Here is a 14,183-nt window from a genome sequence, read left to right as displayed (position 1 = left end):
TAAACGTCTTTATCTGAGTGGCTCCCATTATTTAATGTTACGGTGAAGAACGAAAGAAATTAAAAGTAATTAGGACATTTATTTATGGTTTAATTATTCTATTGTTTTCTACAATTTTACTAAATTTTTAATTAAATTCTTATATTTTTTTAATTAGGTCTTTATACTTCTTTTAATTTTGTAATTAGATCCTTTACATGTCAAAAACGTTAAAATTAACAGAATATTTCTCCTAACATACATTTGGTAAAAAATCTAATTAGATTTTTAATTATGAATATATTTAATTTATAAAAAAATATTTAATTAACTCTAATATTTTTTATACTGAAAAGGACCTAATTATAAAATTAAAAGTAGTATAGGAACTTAATTGAAAGAAAAAAGTATAGAAATCTAATTACAATAAAACTATAGGGACGACCAATAAAATAATTAAACTTTTATTTATTTATGTTTATATATAATATATGTTATAGTTAATTTGGATACGATTATGTTACGTGTACACTAAAATCAGTTATTAAAGTTAGTCATTAATATAAAATATATATTAAAATATAATTATATATTAAAAATAAAATAAATTAAATATATATTTATATACAAATATATTAGTAACTAATTTTAGTTAATATTTTTTATTTTTGGATAACATTGTTTTGGAGTTGTGCACACTAATAATGATGATACGGATCATATGGCTGGAATAAAGGTTATGTATGTTATTTGTACACTAAAACCAGCCACTAAAATTAGCTATTAATGTATTTGTATATAAATATATGTGTGGTTTAATTTATTTTTAATATGTATTTATATTTCAATATATATTTTATACTAGTGACTGACTTTAATAGCTACTTTTAATGTACACGTATCATAACTTTTATTTCGATGGAGCAACTGACCCAGAATAAATTTTCACAATAATATTTCTTATACATTAAGGTTATTTTTATTTAATAAGTTAATTGAGTCAACAAAAAAAAATTAATAAGTTAATTTTAATGCAATGAGAACATACAATTTTTTACACAAAAAATTAATTATATTTATTATTTTAGATAATTATTTATGTAATTAATATAAAAGATAATAATTTTAATGACATGATGTTCAATAATATAATTGGATATATGTATAAAATTATTTTATATTAATAATATATTAAAATTAAATTTTAGTTTAATAAGTATTTTTTATTGTAAGATGTGTGTATTTGGATTGAAGTTTTGTAAATGAAATTTTGTTAAAATTTAATTTTATAATTTTGATTTTAATTAAGAATGAGTTGATATTAATATGATTTATATTTGTAGTTTAATTTATATATGAGAATTTTTATATCAAAATGAATTACAGTAAATTAAAATATTATTTGAATTATATTATTTAAAATTATTTTGAGATGAAAAATTATTAAAAAATATGAATTTAAATAATTATTTATATTAATTTATTATTTTTATTTTAAATATTTAAATAAATTTTAATACTTTATTTTCAGTATTCTTTTTAAGTATAATTTTTTACTATTTATAATTCTAATATTACTTTCGTTTAGTTTTTTATTTAATTTGCTCTACAATACAAAATAATAAAATAAAATAAAGTTCCATAAAAATAACAAAAACTGTAAAAAAAAAACTCATATGAATAAGAAATAATAAAAACTCTATAAAAATAATAACATGCATAAGAAAACATAAAAAAATATTATAAAAAATAATAAAATTTATTATATGAACAATAAAAAATAAAATTAATAGATAAAAAATAATGTTTTTCAATTAATGTTTAATATAATTTAAAACTATTGAATTTTTTTTTTTGCATTAATGAGTCATCAGATGTCTACTGTATTCTGAAACTTTAATAGTCGAAATATATATGCATTACATTAATTTCTTAAACAAAATTGTTGAAATTATATATGATTTATGAGAAATATTGTCATTATTACATTCCATGTAAACCCTTTTTCACAATTTATTATCTTCTATATATTCACCTGCGTCATCTTCCAAAACTCATCTAACCCATCCTAACATCCTCTCATCTCAACCGCCACGATTACCCTTCTCTCATATATTTTTCCATGTTAGTCTTTAATTTGATCACAACGTTATTAACCCTTCTCTTCTCTTATTCCCTCTCTCTCTCTCTCTATATATATATATATACTTGCTTTATGTTTACTATCACTGAATTTGCTAGTCTCTATATCATTCTAGTTCTTCTCATATTATCTCTCTTATCTCCTTTGTAGGTTCGATAATAATGAAATCAACCTCGGCAATGGTAGTAATGCCATGCTTTAATTATTCATTGTCCCTCTAATTAATTTTAATTTATTCACATTATTATTTTCAATTTGTCTTATAAGTTTAATTATGTTTCAGGTGCCATCATGGCTTGAAAATCTATTGTCGACAAGATTCTTCTCTCTGTGCAATGTGCACAAGAAACAATCTAGGAATGAATGCAAAATGTTCTGTCTCGATTGCAACAATGAAGCATATTGCGCACATTGCATAGCATATTCTCATGAAAAACACCGAGTTGTTCAGGTCTATAATAAATGAATTATTCATTTGATGTTATAATTATTATATATATATAATTCATTAATAAGTGGTATATTTTTAATGCAGATAAGGAGGTCATCTTATCATGATGTTGTGAGAGTGAAAGAGATTGAAAATGCATTGAACATAACTGGGATTCAGACATATAGAATCAATGGTTACCAGGTCTTTTTCCTGATTACAAGGCCTATTAATCCAAATAATAAGAGCATAATTAGTGACAGAGTTAGTGTTAATAAAAACAACACTAACTGTGTCATATGCACAAGGAATCTAGTGGAGCCTTTTGTTTTCTGTTCTTTGGAATGCAAGGTTTGGATATACTTCTTCGCTTATTCAATTCATCAATTTAGTTTTTCATATCTCATTTGTGTATATTTTTTTTTTTTGAAAATATTTATTTTTCTTTTTCAATATTTGCTTATCCAATTTTTTTATTATTTATTAATTAAAAATTTAATTTTCTAACGAATTTCTAGAACATGAGGCTAATTAAACCATTATTGTCATTATATGTGTAGTGCAATTCTTGTTCATTATATTTATATATTATTTAAAATTGGGCTAAGTTGTATGTTGGGATAATATATATATATATAAAAGTTTTATAACTAATATTGTGGATCAAACAGTTAAGTGTAGTAATTGATATTGATTTGATGTGATAAGTATTATTTATCTTGAATAGAAATGAATAAAATAAAGAGTACATATAATTTAAATAACTTATTCATAGATTTATCATTTTTAACTAGATTTTGGATTAAAATATGATGTTTGACAAGTTTCTTTTATTTATTGAATATTTGAATTCTTTAAATTTTTTAAAGCTTGTCTAAAAATTAAATTATATTCTTTATGTAAAAGTATTTAGTTGAAGAAAAACAAATAAAGAGTACTCACACATGCCACATTAGCCCCTTTTATATCTAATTTATACTCTAAAATAACTAGTGATGATGATAAAACTAGTTGTCACTTAACTGTTGTTACAACATCTATCTAATTATAAAACTCTCAACTAACTAATACATAGATACAATTATGCATTACAACATAATTAAAGGAGTTTCAAGAACCATGCTATCACAGTCTGCTCAGCTGCCCACCACTGCTGTTCCTACACCATCCAATGCAAATTCAAGGAAAAGAAAGGGAACACCTTGTAGGGCTGCTTCTTAATTAATTATTAATTATTAAATAGTTACATGTCACCTTATTCATGTACTTGACACATGCAAGTTCAGGTCTTCTTATATTTTGCTGGCAAATTCTACAAAGATATTTTGATGTAAAAAATAATAATTAAGAGGTAAATATATATGTATGATATTAAATAATTTAGTTAAATATGTTAAATTATTTAATAATTTTTAACTATATAATAATTATGTATGTACAGATATTTTTATATGAATAATTATTTTATGTTCAAAATTCTTGTACATTCAAGTTTATATTTATTTTTTATTGGGACGAACAATATCAATAAATATCTATAGAAAAAATAAAAGAAAAGATTGTGTTACTATAATCACACATCTCACTCTCCTATATTCTTTTGATAGCGAGTAAATGCATGTGGCTTGTTATTCATTCAAATTTATTTATTTAGATGATGATTAGTTATTTTAATTTTGCCAATATAATTGAAATTTGTGTAAATTTTAAATTATTATTATGTGAAAATTATTATTTTTAAAATCACACAAATATAAATATATTATTAAATAGTAGTATAATTTTTTTTCAGATGAATACATAATAATTAAACTCTTTTAATATAAAAATAGTACAAAATATTTATATGACATAATTATGGATACATGCGTATAACTTGAGTGCAATAAAAGTTTTTAAAATTAAATCACCACTCTCATCTAGTCTAATTGTATACTTTTACATCAATAACTATAATCAATTGTCTTTCTCATTCAAATGATTATTCAATTTCTTTCAATTTAATTAGACGAGCGATTAGTACATGAAGCTAATTACACTCACATAATAATTTAATAAAAATTAGAGAAAAACATTTGTTCTAGTTACATTGAGATGTTATATTTATAATACTAGAAAAGAATTTTACATTAATTTTTGTGGATTTACATAATTAGTGTTTGAAACGTACATTTTTCCTTTATTATTGTATTCCATTTTCACCCTTTCTCACAATTTATATTTCTTTCCTGTTATTCATCACGTGGCCCACTTTACACGATGATAAGTTTCATCCAGAAGAACAAAAGGTGTGTAAGTTTAGGCTGCGATTATTTGTTGAGACCGTGACGGAGAGGATTAGAACTTTGGACTAAGTATTATATAATTTAGGGACTAAAAATTAAAATTAAAATTTCAGTTATGAAATATAAAAGACTAAAATTTTTAAAGATAAAAATTAAAATTTTTATAATATTTTTTTTAATCTTTATTTAATTTTTTAAATTTGTATTCTACTCCTTTCACCATATTTATTTCTCCATTACTATAATCGCAATCACAACTCATCACTACTAATCTCTCACCTTCACCTCTATCCACCACGCCCACCATCTAAGGTATGGTCTTACGAAAGAGAAGCAAAAACTAAATAAGAAATGAGAAATAGAGAATTGAAAGAGGAAAAGGTTCTAAGAGCGACAAGGGGAACCAAACGGAAGATACGAAGAAAAAACAAATGGCATAGAATGAGTGGGAGGAAAGATGAGAATTGTGAGGGGTAGCATTTCAAAAATGGGAAATAATGGAGGGAGGCTTTTAGTATTGGTCGTTGTCACACAGCCATAGCTTTACTCTTGAAAAAGGTGCAAATAGATACAATTGTGCAAACTAACTTATAATTTTACGGCTGACATCAAAACAAGCCTTATTTTTTTTAGTTATGCTAGATGTATATTAAAATTAGTCATCAAAATCAGTTATTAATATAAAATACATACTAGAATATAAATACACATTAAAAATAATTTAAATCACACATATTTTTACATAAATATATTGATAATTGATTTTAGTAATTAATTTTAGTATACAAATAATATTTTTTATTTTTTTAATATAAAAAAATAATGTGAATTTTTTTTTGTTAAAATGAGTCAATCAGTTGTAATTACATGTGTATAGAAGTGGCAAATATATAAAATCAACATGTAGATGACATGTTGGCCCAGCATGCACGAAGCGGGATTCAACACACAGAATGATAAGATTTGGAATTTTTTTCTCTAAAAATGTGGGTCATAACATTTGGGAGGAGATTAGTGAGACACTTCAGTTTATCGAAACAAATGATCTTGAGAAGTATTTGGATGTTTCTCTACTTCATTCTAAAGTCACGAAATGTTAGAATTTGGTTGAATTAGTCCCACATTGCTTAGGATAGCAAATGGAGTGGGTGGCCAAGGCTATAAATATGAGGCTAAGTTCTCCATATTTTTTGCACCAGTCGAAAACACTTAAAGCTTGTATCTGACTTTTCTTTTCCTCTATACTCCTTGATTAGAAAGTGTTGTGAGGTGTAGTTAAATATTTGCTTTGAGAGTGTGGGTGTACTGGGGTGCCGGTGTTAGAGAGAAAGAAGTCTATGTGTTGTAACAATTTTCACATAGTGATATTCTTTGGTTGTCATTTGACAATGGCCGTGGTTTTTTTTCTCCAGTAATTGGGGTTTTTTCACGTTAAATTCTTGTGTTGTGATTGTGTCTATTTTATTTCTCTGTGAAAGGTATTTTCTCAAGGGGGAATGGTGAATTATTCCCAACAAGTGGTATCAGAGCCGATGGTTTAATCGGTCTGGTTTAAGGAATATTCAAGGTGAAGCATCGAAAGTCTTCCCGGCAAAGGTGTCCCGCGGTGTTTTGCGGCGGTGTGATGGACGAATACTCGTGGTGGTGGAGGAGTTAGAGAGGAGTTGATGCTTGATGTGGAGGCTCACACTTGAGGGGGAGATTGTTAGTGTTGCAAGTGTGAGGAGTGTTGAAGTTAGTCCCACATCAAAGAAAACAAAGAAGAGTGAGGAGTTTATAAGATGAGAGACCCATTAACTTGACACCTTAAGGTTTTGAGTTGGATGTGGTGTTTTTTCATCTTATGTTCTCTCACTTGATTCCTCCCCAAATTCTCCCCAATGATCAAGAGCTCTCCAGGGTGGCCCCAACACGAAACATACCAATAATGGGATTATGGATAAATTGAAATCTAAATAAGCAATTGGAAGGCAGCTTCTCTTCTCTTTCTCTTGCAGGATGAGCTACTCTGGTGAAATACGTTTTTATTGTCTTTCTAGTTATATTATGTAAATTACATTACTTCCTATTTTTACTTATAATATGATTGATCTAAATTACAGAAAATTTTTGTGAGTTGACACCAAACAATCTAAAAAGATGTCCTCTATTAGCTGAAGGGATGTCACAAAATTTAAGAATGTGGGAAGCCTAGGAATTCGTCACTCCAAGGATATAAACCATGCCTTCATAATAAAAATTGATTAGGAATTGGTAGAAAAGAAAGATTGCTTATATCAAGAGTCTTAAAATTAAAGTACAAATGTAAAAATGACATGACCCTAATGTCAAGAGAAGAAATAATTACTCAAACATGTGGAAAGGAATTTGTTCTTCTTAAAAGGATATGCAAAAGAATACTATTTAGCGTATTGGGAATGGCTCTCATATAAACTTTCGGGAACATCAATGAATTCCAAATATTGAAAGGCTTGATCAATATGTCTTACAGGTAAATCAATATTTGAATAATAATATATCTTTGAATGACTTTTTCTCTGTTTCAAGAGATTGGGATGAAGCCAAACTTAAGGAGTGGCTGCCGAACAACATTATAGATAGAATTATAGTCGTGGCACCTCCATCTCCTTGGAAAAAAGATGACCAAGTGATGTGAACACTTATCTCTCATGAAACCTTCAGCATGAATACTACATATACTTGCTAGAGGATAATCTAACCCCTTTTGAGCATATTTTCATATTGAAAGTGGAGAGGTTCTGAAAGAATTTGATACTTCCTATGGCTTATGGTTAATGAAGCCATTCTTACCAACTCGATAAAGAAAAGGAGACATGATAAATATTGCAGATCGTCCTAGATGTGTTGGAAGGGAAGAAACCACTTTGCACATCTTGAGAGATTATCCCTATGCAAAGCTTATTTGGAGTCTCCTTGTTCTTCGAGCCTACATGAGCAATTTCTTCAACTCAAATACAAGAAACTAGATTGGGTTCAACATCAATAGAAAGGATCAGTGGCCTGTGTTATTTGTTGTAGGTGCCTCGACTATTTGGTACCTTAGAAATCAATTGATTTTTGAAAGTAAAGTCACTTCTCCAAATACTGCTTGTGCTTCCATCCAATCTCGGGCAAAGAAAGTCCTTCATGTTCTAGGAAGTACGATTGTCCTTAAGAAACCAAATGATGCCATGGATCAACTTATTTATTGGGTTCCATCTCAAGAACATCTTATCTAGTTAAATGTCGATGGATCCTTCTTCTCACATAATAGTAATGCAAAATAAGGTAATATTTTTAGAGATCACTTGGAAAGATTTATTAAAGATTTTTCTAGTGACCTTGAAAATTGTTCTATTATACATGCGAAGCTTTGGGCAATTATTAAAAGGGTTTCAAATTGCTATTACTCGAAATTCACCATGTCATAATGGAGTCTAACTCACAAATGGCACTCAATTTTATTAGGAATGGATCTCCAAATTCCCAATCTTGCCCATTTCTTATCTAAGAAATTAGCATTCTGACCAGCTGAATGCAAGTTACTGATTGAATTCATACATTCCATGAGGCGAATGTTGCTACTGATATTTTAGTTAAAAAAGAACAGAAGCTTTCTTTTGGTTACACATCTTTGACAATTCTCCCCTTGATATAACTCACGCTTTGATTTTTTATAGTTTCAGTTCTTTAACACTCAAGTGCAAGTGCCGACGATTGAGTTGTATGGTTAGTTTGAATATATATATATATGGAAGATGATAGAGCTGAAGTGTACGAAAAAATGCACAATAATAACGAAGAAGACTTTAAAGCTAATTACGAAGCCAGTGATGAGGCAGTCATGCAAAATATAGTGGTTTTACGTGCAGTCATTCAATTTTTTAATGTTCTATTTTTTATGTGTAGTTTGAATCTTGACTTCATGTATACACTGAAATTTCCTAAACATGCAAACATGCGTACGTGATTGAAGAATATGTTTTCTTCATTTAGAATTTGGATAGATTGATGAGTGACTCACTCTTGAGTAATATATTTTACATTTATATTATTAACACTACAATTATTTAAATTATGATAATATAGTATCTTAAAAAATAAAATTCTAAAATTATTTTTAATTATTTACAAAAAATTAATTATTAAAATATTATAACTAATATCCATAAATTAATTATAATATAATTAGCATTACAATTATTTAAGTAATAATAATATAATATATATTATTTTTAAAATCATTCAAATAAAATAAAATTTCAATATATAATCTTCATATTATTTACAGAATAATTAACTATCAAAATATATAACTCTAATACACACTAATTATATACCTCAAGCCTAGTTAAAATTAATAAAATAATTGGTACCATTAAAAATAACATTAACCGACTATATAAAATAAGAAAAAAGAATAATTTTACATATTTGATGAGATGCCCAAATGATTAATAATATATTCTATCCTCAATATATAATCACGTATCTTTTTTTTAGATACACTAGTAATTATGTAGGTATAAATTAAACTAGTTATAAATCACTCACAAATAAACATTCTCAAATAAAACTTGTTACTTTTTTCTCTTTTTTTTTCATACTACAAAAAATGCGTTGATTATCGTCAAATTTTTCATCAGAAAATTCTGACGATAACAGAATTTAGTAAAATACTTTGTTTAGACAACAATAATCAAATTTTTTCGTCGATAAATTCAACGGTAAATTTGAGATAAAATTCAAATATAAAACCCTTCTCCCTCACTTCTTCAAACTCTTTCTCTCTCTCTCTCTTCTATTCTTCTCTCTCGTCTCTCTCTCATTTCTCTCCTTCTGGTCCATTAAAGAAGGTTGAGCCGCTACTACCTGAAGATGCTGTCGCTGCCAGTAAATCACATTGTCGTTGCAGATCAGCACGTCGTCATCACTGCTATTGGAGCCTCCGCCGTGCCGCTGCTGTTGGTATCCCTTGCCATCGATCGGAGGTCGTCGCCTTGTCGCTATCATAACTACGCCAAGGTAAGGTTGTTGTCCATTTTTTCTTTTGATTATTTGTTATATTACTAAACCCTATATTTACCACTGTAGGTTTCCTGCCGCCTCCTGTCACCGCCACACTTCTATTCTATAGCCACCATCAGAAGTAATGTTTTCTATAATTTTTGTATTTTTTCAGATTCTTTGTTTGTTTAGGATTTTGTTAGGTATTTTATTAAATTATTGATTAAATTTTTTAATAAAGTGTGTAATTAGAGTTTGTTATATTAATATAGTGCAATTAGAAATTAAATAATATTAGGTAGGGTGTAATTTAGGGTTTGTTTTGAGTTGATGGTGTTTTGGATGACTGTTAATTTTCTGAGTTTATTGTTGTTTGAGTTAATTAGTATTGATTATTGTTAATTCTCTGAGATAATTTTAGCTTGTTAATTTTTTAAGTTAATTATTGACAACTATTATTGATTGTTGGTAATTTTCTGAGTTTATTGTTGTTTGAGTTAATTATTTTCTGAATTAATTTTGCTGAGTTGATTGTTGTTAATTTTACTAAATTTGTTGTAATTTACTCATTTGAATATATGAACTTTGATTTGTTTGTTTAATTATAATTTGTGATTATGTTTATAAGTTGCTGAAATTGTATAAGCTTAAATAGATATATAATTTGAGAGATATTGATATGTATGTTAGTGGATTATTTGGAATCTTAAATAGATATACCATTTGTATAATTAATTTTTTTTAATATTTTATTATCTAAAGAGTTTCAACTATACAATTTACTTAGCCATCATGAGATATCTTGTTTTTTATATCAAATCTTATATAAGTTCATTTTTTTTGGATTTAGAATATATGTTTATAGTGCTACTTTTTTTGATACACAAATAATTAATTTTTTTTATTCTTAAACTTTGATGCGTGAACTTTTAACGAAAAATTATAAAAAAATTATTATGAAAAATTGTAAGTTTGTTTTTCATTTTATAGTTCCAACAAAAATCTATCCTATCTTATAAAACGAATTGGAGTATGTTTAGATGGGATAAATAAAGAGAAAAAACAATTTTATATAATATGTAGAAATTTTAACAATAAAATAATATATTTAAATATTTATTAAAAAATTAAAATACAGGAGATATTAATGAAAAATTTAATTTCCTAAAACAAGAAAGAATCTTTTTCTTCTTCCCTCTATTTCACTCCAAAATTAAATGTATTTATATACATTAATTAATAAAAAATATTTGTATAATTTTATTTATTTTTATATTTATATTTATTTTAAATAAAATAAGATATACATAACTAAGTCCTATATACTTTACACTAAATACAACACAAAAACTTAATTAAATCTCTACTTTCTAATTTTTATTACTCGATCTCAATCTTCCTTCTAAACACAACTTTAATATCATCAAATCTAACGGTCCAAAACTCATTTAACCAATTAACCTACCATCCTCTCATATGAACTGCCATGATTCCCCTCCCCCCCACTCCTTCTTTATTTTTCCATTTTAGTTTTTGAACATCAAAACCCTGCTCTTTAAAATATATATATAAACTTTACTTTCTCTTCTACTAATTACTATCGCTGCCTGACCTCATAGAACTTTTAACTTTTATATTATCATCACTACATCTGTACAATGAAATCATCATCATCATCAGCATCGGCAATGGTAGTGTACTGTACTCTCTTCCCAATAGAAAATTAAAATGACATAATTGGTTATTCACATTATTATGGTTAATTACAATTTGAATTTGAATGTGTTACAGGAATGCTTGTATGTACCAGCATGGCTTGAGAATCTACTATCCATAACATTCTTCTCTTTGTGCAATGTTCATACCGAAAAGGCTAAGAATGATTGCAAAATGTTTTGCCTCGATTGCAACCATAAAGCTTCTTGCATTCATTGCATTGCATCTTCTCATGAAAAACATCGAGTGGTTCAGGTCTATATATATTATATAATACTAATATTTAATTTTATTTTGATTAATTAATTAACTTTTCAAGAATAATGTATGTATATATATGTGTTTGTTGTATGTTTTTTTTTTTTTTTTTTGTAGCATTTTATTTAATTCGTTAGATTCGACTACCATTTGTTTTTATTTTGCAATAATGTAGATAAGGAGATCATCGTATAATGATGTTGTGAGGGTGATAGAGATTGAAAATGCATTGAACATAAGTGGGATTCAGACATATAGGATCAATGGTTTCAGGGTCCTTTTCCTTATTACAAGGCCTCTCAATCCCAAAAAGAACAAGATTTCTGCCAAAGTTGGTTTTGGATACAACACTAACTGTGTGATGTGCACAAGGATCATCGTTCAGCCTTATGTTTTCTGCTCTTTGGAATGCAAGGTTTAATTTAATTCAATTTAATTTATCTTATTATTATTTATTAGAAACATAACCAATTCCGTTACATTCTTTTATTAGCTTAAATTTTTGGGCAAAATGATATCATCGTATATAACATAGTATCAGAATTCTACGTCTAAAAAATTTAAAATTTGTTCCTTGATAAACCAAAAAAAAAATATAGCATAAACTTTTAGGCGAAGTATATTTTTATAAAAATTTTTACATTATTATTATTATTGAATAATTTTACATTGTTATCAAATTATATTATTTACATATTTTTATGAAGGCATTATTAAAGTTACACAATTATTTAGGTGTTTTTTAAAAAATTAGAGAATAAATAACCCTTTTCTGATATATTATAACATAATAAGTCTAATTATACATGTATTTAATATATAAAAATTATATATTTTTTATTTAAATATAGAATATTATATTTGAATTAAACTAATTTATTGCAGTATTTTCATTTTCTTATGGAATTATAAAACTTAGAAATACTTGAATAATTCTAAAGTAGAGAACGTAATATTAATTAGGTGACTAATAAAATTTAATATTTTTGTTAATATTTAGCCAATTTTAAATATTAAAGATTAAATTTTAAATTTTAATAATATAAAAATAAAATATTGGTTTAAAATATTGAGTCACATTAATAAATAGGGTTGATCTTCTAATATTTAATTTCTCTTTCAAAATATCGATATTGATAGGTTGTTATTGTGTGTTTGGTGTGACAATATTATTAGCTTATGTGGACAAAGCAGAGTGAGAGTGAAAGCTTTGCAATAGAAGGAATTTCAAGAACCATGTTATCAGCAGAGGAAGAGGAAGAGTTGCACAAAAAGCTCGAACCAGAAAGACTTCTTGAACGCCGACAACGGCCTTCTCCGTGTGCTCAGCCGCTGCCGCCGCCGCCGCTATTCAATAATGCAAATTCTAGGAAAAGAAAGGGAATACCTCGAAGGTCTCCTCTTATGTAGATGTAAGCCCTCCTTGCAATCTTGCCATGATTCATGTATGGTAAAAACTCAGATGAAGTCGACTTCACGTGAAATTGATATTTAAGAGCCGATCAAATCATTTAACAGCTATCAGGTATCAATTTCACGTGAAATCGACTATACCTGAGTTTCCACCTTCATGTATGCATTGAATGTTCATATTTCTTAGCTTGTTGGACAGGTTCAATTTTAAGAACAAAATCTATAGGCAAATTAAATATCTTATATTGAATGTATCCTTTTTAGATTTTTTATGTTTTTCTATTAGCATGTGATTAATTAGTAGATATATCACTAATGAAGAAAGATTTTCTATGATCACTTAAATGAATTTAAGTAGTAGATTCCATATTTAAGCAAACATTGTGCAAATACAATGAATTGAATGAAGGTTGAAATCAAGATCTTAAGGGAAATAATGAAGATTCTCAACCACCAATTGATATACCAATTGTATTAATAATCTCATTTTATCACATCAATTGATTACACACTTGTATATTAAAATTAAAAATCCCTGTCAAATTTAAATTCAAAATCTCCTTTTATCCAGTTTGCATGCGGCAGAAAATTTCCCACTATTGTTTTTGTTTTGTTATAGTTATATTTGGCCAAAAACCATAGTTATTTAATTTAATTTTATTGTGTCCATGAAAAGTTATACCACACACGTGCATTAGAAAGAAATTTGACGATATTATTCTGAAAAAAGACTTGATGAAGAAGATTCAAAACTCTAAAATGAAATGAAAAGATTGTATCACTTTAATTCAAAGAACAGCCAAATTATAATTGTCTGTATCATCTTGATTTTCCAAAAACAATCAATTAACTGATTTTACGGCTAAAAATACTGCTTCAAGTGTGCAGAAATAGTGCGCAAGAATATATGGAATAACTTCAGCCTTGGAATGAGTTTCATCATTTTCTATTT

Source organism: Arachis hypogaea, chromosome 18 (genome assembly GCF_003086295.3).
Source record: "Arachis hypogaea cultivar Tifrunner chromosome 18, arahy.Tifrunner.gnm2.J5K5, whole genome shotgun sequence".
Classification (NCBI taxonomy): domain Eukaryota; kingdom Viridiplantae; phylum Streptophyta; class Magnoliopsida; order Fabales; family Fabaceae; genus Arachis; species Arachis hypogaea.
The sequence above is the reverse complement of the archived record's forward strand: the minus strand, read 5'-3'. Positions refer to the sequence as shown.